This window comes from Numida meleagris, chromosome 1 (assembly GCF_002078875.1).
Source record: "Numida meleagris isolate 19003 breed g44 Domestic line chromosome 1, NumMel1.0, whole genome shotgun sequence".
NCBI classification, from domain to species: domain Eukaryota; kingdom Metazoa; phylum Chordata; class Aves; order Galliformes; family Numididae; genus Numida; species Numida meleagris.
In genome coordinates, this window is record NC_034409.1 from 39,653,591 (window position 1) to 39,672,385 (window position 18,795).

At 36.9% G+C, this 18,795-nt stretch overlaps 1 protein-coding gene across 3 annotated transcripts in view; it reads left to right on the forward strand.

Moving 5' to 3' along the window:
- SYT1 (synaptotagmin 1) overlaps positions 1-18,795 on the forward strand; it is a 316,371-nt gene that overhangs the window by 44,903 nt on the left and 252,673 nt on the right. For 2 of the 3 annotated variants that reach the window (XM_021385240.1, XM_021385242.1), the window contains exon 1: positions 7,652-7,760. The exons of the other annotated variant lie outside the window; for it this stretch is intronic. The gene's annotated coding sequence lies outside the window, so the exon portion shown is untranslated. Of the gene's footprint in view, positions 1-7,651; positions 7,761-18,795 lie in introns of those variants that run through there. 3 annotated transcript variants of the gene reach the window in all.

An 18,795-nucleotide genomic window follows, 5' to 3' on the forward strand; every position in this document is an offset into this window, starting at 1 on the left:
CTTTTTAAGCTTAATCACCTAATGTGGACAAACCTCAGGAAATGCTCAGAAAACTAAGTGGACTTCTCATGTGTTTTAAATGGATATTTTGAGTGGTATTTTTGAGGTAATGACTTGAAGGCTTGTGTAACCATTGGTCATGACATTTTCCCCATCACATGGGGACTATATCAATAAGTATTAACTTACTTTTGATACTCAGAAGTCATCAAACAATAATAAAATTGTATCTGGTTATTTTTTTTCCACTTTCTATTTTCAGTCTTGAGAGAAATAAAGATATAATCTGCAATAAGATCTTTCAGAATGCCCAGTTAAGGGGAAAACTGAAAGACTATAAAACTGCATTTCACCTTCAACCACATGCAGTATGGACTGTTTTCATCTCCTGCTGGGTGTTTTATAGAACTCTTTTGTATTTAAAAGAGTAGTACTTCAGTGAAAAATGAATGTGATTAAAAATGGTATCCCTGCTATATCCTACCTGGTCTGAAATTATGAGCATTGAGCATTAATGCATTAGTGTTCCTTAGTCTATGTTGGGTATAATACATGTCCGAGTTATAAATAAAAGTTAAAAACTGAAAAAATATGTGGACCTTGCACTTTTTCCTTTTCCAAGGCTTGTACTGTTTATTTGTTTTCCTGAACTAATTTAAAAATCATGTGTGTGCTGTAGTTTATGTCATTCCTGTTCAGAAAGTGATTTCACTGTTGTAAGTTGGCTGTGCTATCCTTGTTTTTTACCGTTTCCAAATAAGAGTCACGCTAAAAACTAGTTACGCAACCTGTGTTGCCTCTTTTGGCAACAGGAACTCCAAGGTTAGGATGCAAAGCAGAATCAAAAGATCACAGAACGATTTAGGTTGGCAGGGTCACTGGATCCATCTGCTTCAACCCCTGCTGAGCAGGGACACCCAGAGCAGGGTGCCCAGACCCATGTCCATGTGACTTTTGAAGATGTCCGAGGAGACCCCACAGCTTCTCTGGGCAGCCTGTGCCAGTGCTCTGTCACCTGCACAGCACAGAAGTGCTTCCTGGTGTTCAGTTTGTGCCCATTACCTCCTGTTCTAGCACTGGGCACCACTGAAAACAGCCTGGCCTTGTCCTCTTTGCACTCTCCCTTCAGGTATTTATGCGCATCGATGAGATCCCTCTGAGCCTCCTCTTCTCCACGATGAACAGTCCCACATCTTTCAGCCTCTCCTTGTAGGATTCCCACTCCCATAGCACTCATACTCCAAGCTTTTCATTGAAACTTACCAAGATTTGATTGCTTTATGTGTGCATCTAGCTGATTGGTTGAGTTTAGAGTTATGGAGTGTATAGAAATAACAAAGCTTCCTGGAGAGTGGATGAAAAAGAAGTGATGATGAACCTTTTCTTCATTCTAAATGTGAACACCAATTTTCAAGGGAGCTAATTAAAATCTTTATCTGATCCCTGGCTGTGAGAGAGCTCTGCTTGGACGTGTGTGAGAGGTTCATGTCTTTTGAGATTTCTAATTTGATTGTATATTTTTTTAATAGTTTCATGGCAACAGCTTTTTTATATGTTCATAAATCTTTGCCAGAGGAAATAGCAACCTTCCTTTTAAATGTTGTAGTTAGGAAACAGCACTTCGCAAATGGATTTTTTTTTCTTTATGTATGTAAGAAGTATGGTATATCAATACATTATAGTGGTTTGTAGAGGAAAAAGATTATTTCCAATCTGATCGGATAACAAGCTATTGTTTTGAAGAGAATCCAACCTGAAACAACAATTCAGAATAAAAAGTAAGCTTCTATTGCCAATGTTTGTGAAGATGGTTTTGACATCCTAAAAAGACATGCAGCATTTTGTAGATTCAAAGTGGAACATTGTACATCAGCTGGATGTCAGCAAAGAACATTAAACTCTTAATTTGGCATTACTGTTTGTCAGCTGGTCACATCAGTTGACTTAATAATTGCTAATTGAGCACATGCACAGATGTGGAAAACAAAACCTGAAAAACTTACCCTGTGGCAGCTTTTTTAGTTTTATGTGATTGGGTTGTTTTCACTTGTAGAATGAAAAGAAAGTTTATTTTCCATCTGCAGTGAGGTCTATACCATCAGACTGATCTTATGTTTGATGTCTTTCATAAATTGAAGGTCACATACATATTTTAAACTTGAAATTGTTCCGTAGTTGCAAGTAAATGAGATGATCAGTGTGGAATTGGGTTGGTAAGAGAGGTCAGGAAGAAAGTTTGAGGATGGGACTTGACACAATATAAGGAAATCATACAAATTTGAAGTGCTCACAATGTAGTGAACTATTGATTCTTACTTTCTATTGCATGCTTCAGTATTCATATGAAGGAGAAAAGTTTATAGAAGATCAAAACAAGATGTCTGTAACAATCTGCTTAGGCTGCAGTAGAAAACTTTATGGTTAGTTATCTGAGATAAAGTGAAAGACCATTACTAAGAAACCTGTTTGCGTAAATGAAGTCGAAGTCGGAAGGTAAGAATGATATAGAATTTTTCACAAAGACCAATAAAGTATGGCAGTAACTGTTAACTGACAGGATCAAGACTGATACATTTGCCAGTGCAAACTAAAGTATGTATCTGCATTTATTTATTGCTTGCTGGTTTTGATAAAGTAAAATGTGACCAAAATTTCCTTCCTAAAATGTGTATAACTTTAATAGAAATAGAACAGTTGAAGTTCAAATTCTCCTTTGGAAAAATATCCCCAAAGGGATAGTCTAAAGTATCCTACTGAGACCAGAGAGGCTAGAAAACACATATAAGCTTGAATACTGTCATGTGGGGACAGGCACATTTTCTTGGAGGGTGATGACTCAGAGATGTTGGCCATCGGGTTTTTATAAACATCTAGCTACGTGCTACTGTATGGATATCTGTGCTTGTTTCAGAGCAGAGATAACCTTAACATGCTTTCAACTGAAAGAAATGGTTTATTTTTTTAGTACAGGAGATAAAAGCATAGTCAGAAGCCAGCAGAAAAATAATAAAGAAATATCTTTACTGTTTTCCAGAAGTAAATTTGTTGTGTTTTTTTGGCTGAATAGTCAAACTCCATGAAATTTTTCAGTATCTTTACATGATTCTTAAAATTCTGAACTTTAAAAAGGGGGAAACAGTGCATGCAGTCCAGAGATGTATTTTGAAAACTAGCTGAAGGGATTAAAGAATGCCCAATTCTTAGGTTGCTGACATTTATGCTGATAATAAAAATGTTCTGCATCACTAAATTGTTGCACTGCAAGCAGCAGCTAATAGAGGTATGTGTAGTAGTCTAAGATGTGATAGATGAGCTACAGTTGTATTATTACCACCAACACTGCCTCCTATTTTATTCTCTTGGCCATAACGTCAGAGGCAGACGCTGGTGGTATGGCGTTAGAGGCTTGCTACATGTTTCTGGAACCCAAACAGTGGATGTGAGCACAGTGAGGCAGGGGGTGATGAGTTTCAGCAGCGGTGACAGTGGGTCACCTCTGCTGGTGCAGATTGTTACGAGCACGGCATGCAGGCTCTTGTTGATCACTGGTGAAAATTCACAGCTAATAGGGATGGCTATGTAGAAAAATAGTGTTTTGTAGCTGGAAGTTTGCTCTATCTAATAGTATTGTTGCGCTCTTCGTATGTATTGTAGTTTCCATGGAAATAAATAGGAGGCATTACTTGCAAAGTGACCTTTGTACTTTGCTGACAAGATGTCCTTATTTTGTTGATCACAGGTAGCGTCTTTGTTTTCTTTCAGATACGTCAAATAAAGTTTTATAGTGCAAAAATATCTAAACCAACAGAAAATATACATCTGAGGCATTATATCCCAATCATTTATGGTGGAGAAGGCCGAAAAAAGACGTTGCAAAATTGCACAGATAAATACGTCCACTTTTTGAATCAGCTTGTTCTTTCTAATATAGCTGTGGACACGCTCAGAAGTTTGCAGATGTAAACAGCCAGTGTTATTATAGGTTGCACGCAGAGTGTAATTAGACCCTTCAGCCAAGGAGTACCTCTTAAGGAGAAGCTACTAGACCCTTGTTTTAGCTCAAATTATAGAAATGAACAGTTAATCTTCTGTGTGGGCAGTTCTTTTGATTTGTGGGTTGTGGCATTTTTTTTATTTTCTTAGAAAGTAAAAAGAACAAAGTGATTTTACCTTCATGTTCCTGTGTTTCTGGCAGCATCCTTCATAAATTGGTCATTGACCTTACTTGATAAAAAAAAAAGCCTTTTCCCATCATCTTTTGTTACTTGCAACCTTTCTTTTCTTGTTCAGTTTTTTTTCACCAAAATATTCACAGTACTGGGGAGGTTGACTCTTGATGGAGAAAGACTGGTGCATTTAAAATACATGACTGTCTTAAGTATCTTCTTTATGCAATTTAAAAAGGTACAAAATGCAAAAAGAAAATTTTTGAAGGTTTCTTTTCCTAGTTGTTCCGCTTGCATTTTGGATCTCTGTGGAAGATTCATACAGGTTTTCTGCAGAGATACTAGTATTCGGGCAAACTTTCACTTGTGATGCATAGACCACCAAAGTGCTGACAGATGCAGTATTATACAGAAATGCAAATATTATATTTATGTTTCTGCGTGTATCCTGAAAAAAAAAAACAAAACCAAAAAAAAAAAACCACCAACCCAAAACTTTCAGATCTCTCCTTGCTACTCTGTTGCAGAATGCTCAGGCCATCTGCATTTTGTCTCATTAGTAATGTTCACATGCATTTCAGGCTGCTTAATTTCATTACGCAAAGTATTATGCACTGTTCATCCAATAAGTGAGAGAGGTTCATTCTGCTACCCAAGAGGCTTGTAGAAAGAAGTTTGAAACCTTGAAGAAAACGTGAAAATTCTTGTTGAAACATGGATCACATTTCACTGTTACCTTTATTAACATACTAAAACTTCCTTTATTGATTAAGTTATCTGTGTTTTTCTGTCTCCCAAAGGCTAACTGCTGTCTCCTTAGAAATATTTACTTCTAACTAGGATTTTTTAACACAGTCAATATCTCTACACAGAACTAAGCATGTTTGAAAATTGCCTTATAGATAGATGGGGTTAGGTCTATTGCCTCAGAGTAAGATTACTGTTTTTGATAGAATGTGGCTGTGAACATCAGCAAATTTAAAAGCTTTTAAAAAGCATCAGGATTCACAGAGGCAGGAGGGAGCTGTTAACATTGAAGATGTAAAATCTCCATCTAGTATCAGTCACTGTTGGGTATGCTCAAGCATCTTTGGCACACACAACATCCTCGTGGAGTAACTGAGGACAATTGTGTTGCAAGTCTAAGAAAGTCGATGAAAGAATGTGCTGTGATGGGAAGGAGCCAGCTCCACCAGTGAGAGCTGGGCTTAGATATACCTGCTGGGACCATGTAGGGACCCCAGTTGACAGAAGAGCACCAGTAATGGAGAAAAACTGTCAATGTTGAGCTGAGATGGTGACTGAGGCTTAAGGTGTAAAGGCATTGGATTGGCAGTCAACCTGAAGAATGGGAAGGGACATGTAATTGGGCATGGAGTGGGAGACTGGGACTGACCAGGCAAAAAGAAGGTTGGCAGGGAGCTCTAGGAAGAACAGACTTAATAAGGAAGTGGATTTTCGGGTAGCAGGCTTATTGCTTCCAACTTATGTCCATTAGCATCAGACAGTAATTCTAGCTGGAGAGAACTGGGACTGGTTGAGAAATGAGCCAGGAAGGCAACAAAACAGACTTCAGTGAGAGCCATGCTCCAGTGTATAGGAACTTGCAGTGTGGGCTATGTGCATTTCAAGAAATAAAACTCAGACAAAAAAAAATAGGGACCTATTATTATGTGTAAACATTACTGTTTTCAATCTTCCAAAAATTCCACTATGAAAACCAAAACTTAAGAATGTACTCTGATTGGTATGCAAATTACAGAGTGCTCAGAGAGCAGGAAGGAGGGACACTTCAAATTCCCTTAACAAGATAGGTGCTAGATAAGCGTAGCTCCACCATGAAACATCTCACTCATTATTAGAGACTATCTGAAAGACTCTGTATTAAACTTTGAGTGTTTGATGTTGCAACAGTGTTGTTTTATTAGTGTTGTGGTTTGGATCTAGGAAGTTTAATTTTGCTTTGTTGCTTTGTTAAATAAATATATTCTATCCAGACAGCCACAAGGTACAAAATAATAGTCCACTGTGAAAGCCAGAACATCTTTAAACCACGGATTCCTGATCTCTGTTTCTTAAGCCCTTGTTCCTGGAGTTATTTGGAGTATTTCACTTTCCTTCTACATAGCATGGCTGTGTAGATCCTTATTGCCCCATAACTTTGGTGACAGTAAATGCAGTGCAATGTTCTTTGTTAATATAAGCTAGACTCCCTAAAAAATTTAGAAAGCTAATTATATATTTATAGAAAATTCCATTGCTTTTACTGCTTTAGTTAATAACAATGATTTCTTAGTACGCAAGTAGTGAAAAATGAGTTTCAAAACTATTAAAAATACTTTCAATAAACTTCTGAATTATTCAATGAAGTATTTGCATTAAAGATCGCAGTATGCAATAAAACTTGGAATATGCATTAAGTATCCTTATTTCTAAGTATTGTTACTGTTTTAGCTATTACCAAGACCTGCAAAATGAAATAATGTCTGTATTTCATATAAAGGAAAATAATATTAGTATGTGTAAGATGTAAGCACTGAGGGCAGCTTTTATGGTGTATGATGAAGGCATTGAACAACAATTCAGGATATTTAAGACTGAAAAGATTCCTTAAGCTAGATCTCTTGTGTGACATTCAGCATATTAGATAATTCTGCATGACTCAGCTTCCTTATGTATGCCAAACATGTTGATATCACCTTTTCCAGTCCTCTGCCTTTCTCAGGTATTTGATTTATTAAAATCTTAAAGATCTCCAACAGTCTTGTTCAAACAGTGTCCAGCACAGTATGCATTCAGTCTTCACTGGAGCTTCTAGATGGAGCCGAGGGGAAAGAAACTAGGTGAATTCTCTTCATTTACCAAAATCTGAGACTCTGTGGAAGAAAAATAATGTATGGTACAAGCTGAGTAATTCCAGAAATTATTCAAATCTAAAGATTGAATTTTCTTTGATCACCTTTGCCCTTTAATGCAAACTGTTTTGAATTGTCTACTTGTGTATAGAAGAAGGAAAAAAAACAAAAACAAAAACATAGAAGTATAATTCCAGGTCTTTTTGGTATCAAATGAGATCAGAGAGCATGCTAACTTAAGGAACGTTGTGGGACACAGCATCAGGAAAATATGATGTGTATGCCATCGCTGCAATTGACCACACTTGGCTTGCTGAGTAAATCCACAAATCTATATGATATTAGAACACATTAAAAAAAAAAAAAAGTAAAAAACAAAAACAAAAAAAAAGCAGATCAAATGAGTCAGTGATGAAGGAGGTTTGTTCCTGTCTTTTTTTCTGTGTATTTTAACAACTTAGTTAACTCCTTTGATAATCAACTTCCGACAATCAGCAGCTGAACGGCACCAAACAAACCACGTATAATTAAAATACTTCTTAAGCAGCAATTGCTTGTGAGCAAAGATAGAAAATACAGCTGCCTAGGTACAGGCAAGTGTTTACATGGAATGTCTTAATGTTCTCTTAAAGGGAGAAAAGAAAAAGGACTTTTTCTGAGCTGTGAAGAAACTACAAACTGACTGATAGAGCCTTTCAAAATTTCCCTGAGAAAACTGCATTGATGCCAGTCATATAAGGTATTTTAAACAAACACGGATTCTTTTACCTTCTGTACCCTGTTAATGCTTTAATGGATGACACTTTCCTAGAAGTAAAATGGAGGTAGTAAATGATTTAAAGTAATAGCTCTCTCAGATGTATGGTCTATTAGGTCGGTGAACATATAATTTTGTGGGAAGACGTAATTATTTCAAAATGACATGAAAGACAAAAAAAAAACAGTTTGTATGCATTTGTTGACTGTTCATAAAGTACTTGTATTTTTTGCCTGTTCTCACCATCAACTTGCATTTTGTCAAATCCCAAGCTGCCATGGTTCATTATCCATAGATGATCTTGAGCAGCCTTGCATCATAAAAAAATATGCTGTGGCATCTGCCATTGTGCACCACTATACAGATCATTTCTTACTAAGATTTGTGATTTATCCATTCAGTAGTTTGTGCTCATATATTTTTGCATGTGAATATCTTCAGCAATGGGAGCTGCATATACTACTACATTATTGAGATCTTTCAGCTTGTAGATGTAATATGTCTCCCAAGCATTTTTAGCTAGTGAGTTCTATTTGAGCTGATGTTTGTACAATTCCATCTCCACCAGTCAGTCATATCACTGCTGTAGTCATTTCATAAGCTCCTGTACCAGTGATGTAGACAGCACATTGAAATTAGCAGTTGCGATAGCTGTGATTATAACATCAGTCTTGCATTCTAGACCCTATATTTTGACTTTTCTGATTTTAGGAGAATGAAATGGAATTTACATCATGATTGTATTAATATCTGGGAGTAGTGTCCAGACATAAATATATTTACTAATGAAGTCTTTATTTCCTGTAAGGTAATCACATTGATAAGAGACTGTCATTCTTTTTTGGAGGACAGTTAGTAAAAATGCACAGTGCTCATAGGTATCAGTAAGTAAAAGTCCTCTTCATCCCTCTAATTTAAATCTCTGTTTAACTGTTGTTGTGATGGGAAATTGAATTTATTTTGTTTTAGAGATGTTCCAAGGTCATTTAACTGTTACTCTCTTTTAGTGATACAACATTTGGAAATAAACTTTTTCTTGCAACTGTTTCATGTAAAAATGTTTCACCAGTCAACAGTGCAAATGTATTACTACCCTTTTTAGCTTTGTTTCAGTTCTGCTTGAATTGATGACTACTCAAAATTAATCAAAAAAGCTGTTTTTAAGAAACTGCAGGAATACTTTTCTGAGTATGTTAAATCAAAGTAGAGTTGCTTGCTATACCCTGGATAGACTGTCTTCAGCCAGTTGCTTTGATGTTTCCTCCAGGGAGGAGAAGAGTAAGAGAAACAATCTTGTTCTATGAGATTCCTTATAATTGCCAGGCTTGATGCAATTTCAGTGAAACATTGCACTGAAATCGCTCCTTTTAATAGATGAAAACAGTGTCTGTGTAGTGTGAAGATATTTACAGGGCTTCTGTTTGCATGTCACAGTTCCCACGCCAGTTAATTGTTTATACTTACAAGGGCTTTAAGGCTTCATTTGGGTTAGAGCTTTTTATACTTTTTCTGTTTGTTTGTGCAGATGTTTCACTGAGAGCTTGTTGGAAGTGCAGATCACTCACAGGTCAAATGGAAAGCAACAGCATGCAAAGACAATGAAATGTCAGGGCACTTCTCAATGAAAGTTCACAAAACAAATGAAAGGCCACAAGAAAATGCAAAGGAATATGTCCTCAAAGTAAATTGTCCCCAAGGAAAGTAACTCACTTGGAGAGAATACTGCTATTCTTTCATATTGTAGAGCAGATTGTTGTGAGACTAAGTCTTGATGTGTGACTTTTGCAGTGGCTGTCATTTTGCCCAAAGCCTACCTTTTATTTTCAGTAATAAAACAAAGTACAGCTCTGTGCTGAATGTGGAAGAAGAGGGGAGAGAGTGAGAGAGAGATTGAAAAAATATCTTACTTTTTAATTCCGCAGCATCTGTTCATGTTCCACCAAAACTTGCAAATGAATTTTGATTGAAGTAGTAGTGTATTCATCACAGTGATAAAATTAATTTCCATCTCTGTTTACTATCTTGTGTCTCTCAGTTACAGGCAGGTTCTTCTGAGAATATAAAATACTGTCTATGAATGTGTCTGGGAGTAAGTCACCAATGTTTAAATCTGTTATCATAGATAACTCAAACTAATCTAAGTGAAGGCAAATGTTTTGAGATCTGAATTTCCATCTGAACAATAGCTTCAAAGACTCACGTGCATATTTGTCTGTCTTCTGCCCTGAGGTGGATTGCTACTAAAGAGATTATCCACATATATCCATGAGCAACAATAAGGTTCTTAGGAATGTGAAATAGAATAATGTCTATAAGGTAAATATGAAGAGGAAAAGCAATCCCAAACAAAAATTGAATATGAATGACGCCAGGGACATTTTAAAAAAAATCTACACCAAACACTTAAAGACTCAACAAAACCTGAGGATCTTCTGCACAAATCTGAACTGGAAATGCTTCTTAATCTGTCACCCAATTCACAGAATTTCATTGGTAGTTCTCTAAGTATTGTTGGTGTCTATATACTGTGTTACAAATTGGGCTAAGGAGGATACATTAATAAGCAGTCATTAGGAAATACCTTCTAAGACTTTTTGAATGTTAGGAAGTTTTTACTGAGACACAAGATAATTGCAGATGGTTAAGCATTACAAGGAATCTTCCTATTTAAAAAATCAATTTAAATATTAAAAATACCCCTGTGAGTGTTTTAGATGTATTGTCTTTTTAATACTGATTTCCATTTAGGAATATTTGTGTATCAATTTTTGTGTTATTTTTTGCTTTTATGTGACAATAGGAATGAGGATAAATGCAGTTGTCCTATTATAGGAGTTGTTACTTCCAATGTAGTTGGTTCAGGCATTCAAGAAATGCAGAATGGTGCTCCTCACTAAGGGAATTTCTAGATGACAAAGTCCTTTATACTGGAAAGACACTTGCATACTGTCATGGCACTATTCAAGAATCAAGAACTAAGGCCTTGCAATGAATACCAACATTACAGGTGAACAAAGTTGCCACCGTTTGTAGACCTGTCTCATAAGAAAGGCAGTCAATAGATATTAGCATTTCTTTTTGTTGGTTTGTATTGCAGTTTTTTATATTTTTAACTTTTTTTTTTTTCTGAACCAATACTTCACTTAATTTCTCTTCTGGGATCCAACTTTCCACTGATAAATGAAAATCCCTAGGCTGTAGATGGATGCATCTTGCCTTCTGTAATCACTTCCATCTTAAAGGTAAACCTTTAAGCAACAATGAAAATTGATTTTTGCATAGATCTATGGTACATTACTCCATTAGAAATAGAGAGTACAGTAATGCAAAATTTACTTCATTTAATCTCTTGAAATTTATTAAATTGTACAATGTGTTTGGCTGAAAGTACCTTGCTATCTTATACTGGCAACACAGTTGCAGTGAGATTTCTGGTTTTGGGCCATGGAGGATGAATCAGGCACACCATGGGATTTTTTGTGCAAAAATAAAACTTTCACAAAGTCATATAGTTAAGTGTAGGTCTTACTCTCCCTTTTAAGGAGAATGAAATTGCTGGTGCAAAAAAGGTTTCTTTCTTCCCACAGTGCTGCATATAATGTGTTACAGTCTGAAACTGCAGCAATTATACATAGCAGTTAAATAAAATGAGAACAATCAAACAGTCAGCTCACTGAGCCAGAGGTGGTACTTGGAGTCCCTGCTGTTTCTCCCAGTCAATCTCAGCATCAGTGATGGTCAGGAAATAGACTTCATTTTCCTGCATACGTTTATGTGGTGGGGAGGGGACATGACTTTACTTTTTGTAAGGGAAAAAAAACTAAAAGCACTTGGGGAAAAAAAAAAAAGAAAGAAAAGAGAAGAAAAAACATGGATTTGTGGGGAAAGCAAGCATTTACAAATGCGTATTATATCTGGGAAGAGTACTGTCTTTTTTAACTGGCTGTGTAGAAGGTCCACCTGATCACTACAGGAGGAAGCCAAGAGTCCTACAGAAATCAGAACTGCTTGGAATTTGTATTGTAATGAGAATTGTAGCAATAAGTTCTTGCAAGATTCTAAGAGGAAGAAAAAAACACATGTACGGCATAGTAAATAGATGAGTGGATAGGAATTTTCTCATAGGCCTAGCTGTATTCCATATAACTACTGCAGGAGGTTACACAGATTTTTGAAGTAATTGTTGCTGTCAGTGGTCAGAAGGAGGTTGCAAAAATGAGGCGGACTGTAAGTTTAATGTGATTTGGGATGTCCTCTGGTCCCATCATAGGGTTGGTCAAGTCATACACACGAAATCTTGTGACAAGTTGCCTCAAAAACAAACAAACAAACAAAAAAAAAAAAACAAAAAAAAAAACAGGCTATGTCTACCCACCTTTATATCTGACATACATATGGACATTTTAAGAATCTCCAGTTTAGAACTAGGGGAACAGCTGTGGACCAAATCTATCTAGAATAGTTATTTTATAAGGTAGTTTGGAAATCATGACTCTGAAAGTCCAAGTCTCTAGTTTTATGATAGCCTAAAACTGCGCTTTTGCTGGAAATTGTAATCTTATGCTCCTTTGTTGTTCCAGCATTAAGCTCTAACAGAATAGTTTTCAGCCAGATAGACCTTGTTGCTGACACACAAGGAATAGTACAGTTATGTGCATGTGGAAAGTAGGGCAGAATCTCATCTGTCTTGGCAGCAGCAAAGCCCTAAATCTGTTTAAGCAGCTCCTGAAAACATTCCAATACTCAGTCTACACAGAAGGACAGGAGTGAGTGGGTGCTGACACCACCATTCTCCTTCCATATAGCAAATGACACACCGCTAATGGCAGCATGCTCTATACTGTAATGGATAATGAACTCCAGTCACTTTTGTATAGCTGAGCTACCCAAATTAGTAAAATCAGTTCCCAGATTGGATCCCCAGGTGTGGTGGGATGACCTTGGCTGGCCACCACATAAGACCCAGACACTTTCACTACCGCTCCTCAGCCAGGACAGGGGGAGAAAATAAGACTGAAAAACTCATAGGTCGGAATAAAGACAGGGGCCAGTTTGATTTGTTGGTGATTAAAGTGGATTTGGATGGTGAGAAACACAGAAAAAGCTGTGACATCAACTCCCCAGTCACCACTTTTTCCCAGGCTTAACTTCACTCCTTCACTTCTAGCTCTTCAACATCCTTGCCCCTGAGCAGCACAGGGGTTGGAGGGATGGGGCTGTGCTTAGTCCCTACCAGCTCCTCTCTGTCTTTTCTTTCTCCTCACACTTTTCCTTCCTCCATCATGGCTCCTTCCTTAAAGAACAGTCTTTCAAGAACTGCACCATCTTAGGCTCTCCACGGGCTGCAGTGTGATTATCTGCTCCAGCATCGTCCTCTCTATGGACTGTGGAGGGACAGCCTGCTCCATAGGGTTCAAGGGAGCTCTGCTCTGGTGCCTGTAGGCTTCCTCCCCTCCTTCTTCACTGACCTTGGTGCCTGCAGAGCTGTTTCTCACATTTTTTTCCCCAGTCCTCTCTGCTGTCTTGTATTTTTGTCCTTTCCTCATCCATATTTCTTTAGGTGGCTCCATCTTGGCTGCTGGCCCAGCTGTGTCCAGCTTGGGGCTACCCCAGCCTCTCCTCGCAGGAGAGCCCTGCAGCCTCCAGACTGCACCGGTGCACACACACCCCATACCCCAAGTCTTCTCTCAAACAGTTTAAACAGCAATTGAAAGTAAAGGTAATTTTCTCAGGATACTCTTGAAAACTTTTTCTTCTTAACTAATCTTTGGAACCTTGAAACTTTTCTCTGATCTCACAGACACCTATTTTATGTTCATGTAACAATACTGATTGCAAGGGAGTTCTTCTCTCTAAGTACCTTTGTAAGTACAAACAGAATAAATCCAATGATGTATCTGAAAGTAATATTTAATTTTTTAATTTTCATTGAATCCAAAATTTGCATGTCTAGGATGTATTAGGAACGGAAGAGAGAGTCGTCAGTGCCACAGAGGAGGCAAACCCCAGAGCTTGCTGGAGGTGCTCACAAGATGTGGCAGGCAGATGACCAGGGTCAGGCAGCTCTGCCATGTCCCTTTCTGGTGCCCACCTGCTGTTTTTATTGCTGCATTTTCTCCAGACCATTGATTAGAATACTTTCCTGAGATGAAGTTCATCCTCTGCTGTTCTCCCAGTATTTTTGTGGTAAAGTGGGTTAACACTGATTCTTGCTTTATTATTTTTAATATATGTCTCACAGTGTCAGAAACATAATGGCCCAACCAGTGTCCTTTATAGTATGACAGGCTGGTTGGAACTGTTTGCACAAACAACTGATTTATTTTGTTCTCACCTTAAAAAAGATATTATATGAAACCTTATCTGTTTTTAAAATACAAATTCTTATCTGTGCCTGACAGATCACATTACTATGAGAGGTCCAAAATTGGTGGTTCTCTGTAAAATTTAATTATCTGGCACTTTCCAACAGCAGCTTGTCTACTACTGACATGTAGAATTTCATTTTGTTCAAGCATCTTTTGTGTGTATGTCTCCTTGATATTGATAACAGTGGCTTGTGGTAATGCTTATCTCCTTTTGATTCAGAAAATGTAATAAAGAAGGAGAATACAAAGTAATGGCTACATGCATTAGTTAGACAGACATCTGTCAAGGCTTTGTTTGAGACTTAGCTTTTCAGATATCTCAGGCAACAGAGATCATAAAAGCAGTGTTAGGATGGAAAATGTGTCACCAAATAAATCACTGTCCGAACAAGGAGTGAGCCAAGACAGATCCTCTTGTTCATTCATGGAATTATTTGTTCCCTTTTCCAAACATTTTTTGGAATATATCGTTAGTTGCTAATCACCACGGTTATCTCTCTTCATAGCTACAGTAATTAAACTTTGCAAGGCATATAAGGCTTGGGTCCTTTCCACAAACTCTGGAAGATGTGACAGCAATAGGAAACCAGTGCAAAAGAGAGAAAATAGTCATTATAATCTGGTGTATATAGATTAGAGTGGTTAGCTGAAAAAAAAAAGTGTAGAATTACAAACATAGAACTCAATCTCATCTGTAAAACAACCCTATCATTAAAGGCCTGTGCATATAAATACAAGCTATAGATAGAACTCTCGCTTTATAGTTTCTAATTTAAATGGTTTAAAGTGCTCGATGTTTTTATATAGAAAATGTTTAAATATGTGACTTTCTGTGAAATACTTGTGAATAATGAAATGGACAATAAGTACATCCTGGTGTACATATTGTACAGGTGCATATTGGAAGTATTAAACATATGATAGAAAGAACAAAATTGGATGGTTTTTATGTTCCAGTAATTTCTAATTTTGTGTCTGGCACAGAAACTCAGTGTGTACAGTGAAGACTTTATGATGTGTCTCACTTGGTTAAGCTTTCATGGTGGGTGCTCTTTTATCCAGAAGATCTATCTACTTCTCTGGCTTGTCAGTTAAAAAACAAGTTAGGAATAACAGTAATAATTTTGGAAAAAAAATGTATTATTTTCATTTTACTTTGGTTTTGAAAAAGTAAAAAGTACTTTGTTAGTTGATAAGAACTATAATTTTGAATCAGAAAAAAATGTTGATTTGAGAGAGAAAAATTATTGATGATAGTAAGTCTGGCACTGGTATTACATAGGAATCATAAAAATATTTTAAGGCATTTTTTTGTCCTGAGTCCAACTCAAACCAGCCAAAAGAAACTGTGTTTACAGACCTTGGTATTCAAATTCCAAAGTATTTATGATCAGAGCTTCTGAAAAAGGGAATTTTCTAAATCTTGTAATTAAAAAAGTTACTCTTCAGTGCACCAGAAATCATTTCCATTTTCATTTTAAAAGCTTTCATTATAAGACTACATAAATGGAGAAAAGCATGCTACAAATAGATAATATTTTAAGCTTGAATGGGAATGGCAGAATTTAAAATCATTTCTGAGGTTGCTGAAATCACGTTACAAACCATGGAAGGAAATTTACTCTACATGTTATATTAGATACTTTCTAACAAATATATTTGTTTAGAAGCCGCAATATTTTTGGGGGAATATATGTCTGTATTGATTTTACGTTGCTATATGTGCACAGTTGTCTTACTATGAGGCTTTGACTTTGTAGCTCTTGACTTGTGCAGCCAGATTCAATGCTGACTGTTTGAAGATCGTGAGGAGAGACCTGTGTGTTTCGCTGGCAGGACATCTGATCTGAAGGGAAGAACACTGTCAATCTGCTCTATACTGTGAGAAAACAAGAGGTATTTTTGGCTTTCTGATAGGCTGTCAGTAGGCCTTGATAGGTGTAGTAAACAAGTTTAAGCTGTGCTGTGTGCCACAGAAGAGTCTGTGCATGGTGTAGTACAGCCCATGTCTCAGGAGAAGCAGAGATAGAAACCGGGATTTTCTGAGCTCGTCATATGATTATTTAACAGCCTCTCTGAAAGAAAAAGCTAGGTGGATACAGCTGTGGGAAAACCATGCCCTTGATAAACTTGTCACAGTTGTGGAAGATGTATATCCAGTGATCAGGGATGATATATTTTCCTTAGAAAGAGAAAACTAACATGTATAAAAGGCTTTAAGCATTTCCATTCTCATACCAGGTCCATCTTTAGTGGTGGATTCCAAGTGTGTTATAATAGCATAGCCAACAGGGAATCTCCTGGCCAAAGCATACAAAGCTGTACAGCATGATCTAAAATTAAAAAAAAAAAACAGCAAACTGTCACTCTCCAATTATCTACCCCTGGAGAAGACACATCATACACACTGTGCAGTAGATATTTTAAGTTTGCAGATATAGGAAAGGATGGACAGGAGGATCTGTTATGGTGAGTGAGAGAAGAGTAAGCAGGTAGAACAATCAAAGACATCTGGTATATGTGGGCTTTTGCATGTAAAGTTTAAAGTGTTCCAGAATAGTACGAAAAAAAGGTGATGGAGGGAACAGGTGGGGATAGGGGAGAGAGTTTCCATCTTGTCATATTGGTTCATCACCTCCATGTTAGGTCAGATAGCTACATTGAAGTGGGATTCCTTTCTATTCTGCAAATAAAAGTTGCAGGTTTTATAGAGAAACTATAGAAAACATATTTTCAGAGACAGAAGAACGGAAGCATGACAGCATGTGGTAATCCTTGCAATATGTGATTAGTTTTGGCAACAAAGATGCAAGGTATTCTTACTGTGCTTTGTGAAAGACAGCTGTTATTGCTTTTATTTGACAGAAGAACTCTAACCTGCATCAGTTAGCGTTCTTGTTTTGCAGGAAATAACAACAGTTAAATAAGATTGACAAATTGTTTCAGCACAAACTAGTTATAAATGAAGGGTGTTGGCTCCAAAATTTCATTCCAAAGCTGCCAATACATCATTCATATACAAGGGTATGCCTGGCATAATTTTGAGCTCACAAATCACTCAGCAAATAAACTCTTGTTTACCATACAGTGATGTACAAATATAAAAATGAATCTTTTTTAAATATCTCTGCCACTATGCATTCTGCTGCTTTTTCCACTAGCAACCAAATGGTTATTTCTGTATTAATACATTCACTGTATGAGCTGCTGAAAAAAAAAGAGATTCAGATCTTGCTACAGTGAACAGTGTTTTAAAATGTGCATTTTATTTTCATCTGTAGAAATTATGGAAGGCTTTCAACCTTGCAAGTTTCTGTCTTGTGTTCTTGTGTGAATAATGTTGTATGGGAAGTGTGAGAAGCATATATTCACATGTGCAGCTGTGTGTATAATGCTGGCTTATTCTTAGGAGTGTTTCTTGTGTTTGTTTCTGAGCAGCGTAAAGAAATTAGGTAGATAATGCTGAGCAGCCAGTTTCTCAGTCTGTTTGGTTTCTGCAAGTCAGCTGCTTCCACTACTGATCAATACATTTCTCAAAAAAGAGATGGACTTAAAAAAGGTACAAGTGCTGGGGCAGCAGTCTTCAACATAAATTGTGTCTGGTGGTATTCTTTTGAATCTGTGAATTCATTGATCAGGTGTTTCCTGGATTACAAACTTTATACAGGAAACGAGAATGTCTTACTCATATATAAATAATTTTGAGCAAAGTCCAGGAGATCGTTTTTCTCTTGAAATACATGTTAGCAGTGTCATTTCATATAGGCATCACAGCCAGATCTACTCTGAGGTTTACAGATAGGGATATGTGTCTATGAATTACTCATAGTAGCATAAAGGCATCCTAAACAAGTTTTCTTAAATCCAAGTATTGTATGCAGATCTCTTGAAAGGATGACACCTTGAAATAGGCACTGTATCCCACCTGAGAATTGTTGTGCCAACTTTTACATGTTTGGTTATGTTGATTTCAGTGAGACAATTTGTGGATTAAGATGCTAGCCAAAAATGCTAGTCTCTATCAGCAAGTAATGAACTCAGCTTGGCTAGGGCGAGTGATAAATCTGAATCTAGTTAAAATTGCAACATGGTGTTCATTAGCTTCAGCAAAGGTAATTTCTGAGATGAAGTGTTGCTATCACCCAATGTGTTAAATAAGCAGTCGGTCTAAGCAGGTGGTGGGCAGAGATCAATGACTTTCCATTAAACAATAGGTTATTTCTCAGTAGGAAATAACTCATATTCCCCAAAAGGGTCACATACCAAATTTCTTATGCTGCTTTATAGTTGTAAGAAAATTGCCAGTCAAGTATGTGCGCTGTAAAAACATGAAGAGGCAGAAAATCTTGTAGAATTCTTGAAGGATGATCTTATTTTTTCTGGTATGCCATTGTGCATGACGCTGTGTCATGCGCAATGAAACGCTCCTTTAAAGTGCCACCATTACATATGATATTAAATCAATGGAAATATTGACTTCTTCATATATTTATGTCCATTTAAATAGAATTTTGTGAGAAAGGAGTGTAATATTTAGAGATAAGGATGAAGATTTGGATAGATTACTCAGCCTGCCTTCTTGATTAAATCTTCTACAGAGCACTTTACAAGGTTCGGAAGAAAACTATTTTTGCTTTTCCTTTAGCTGT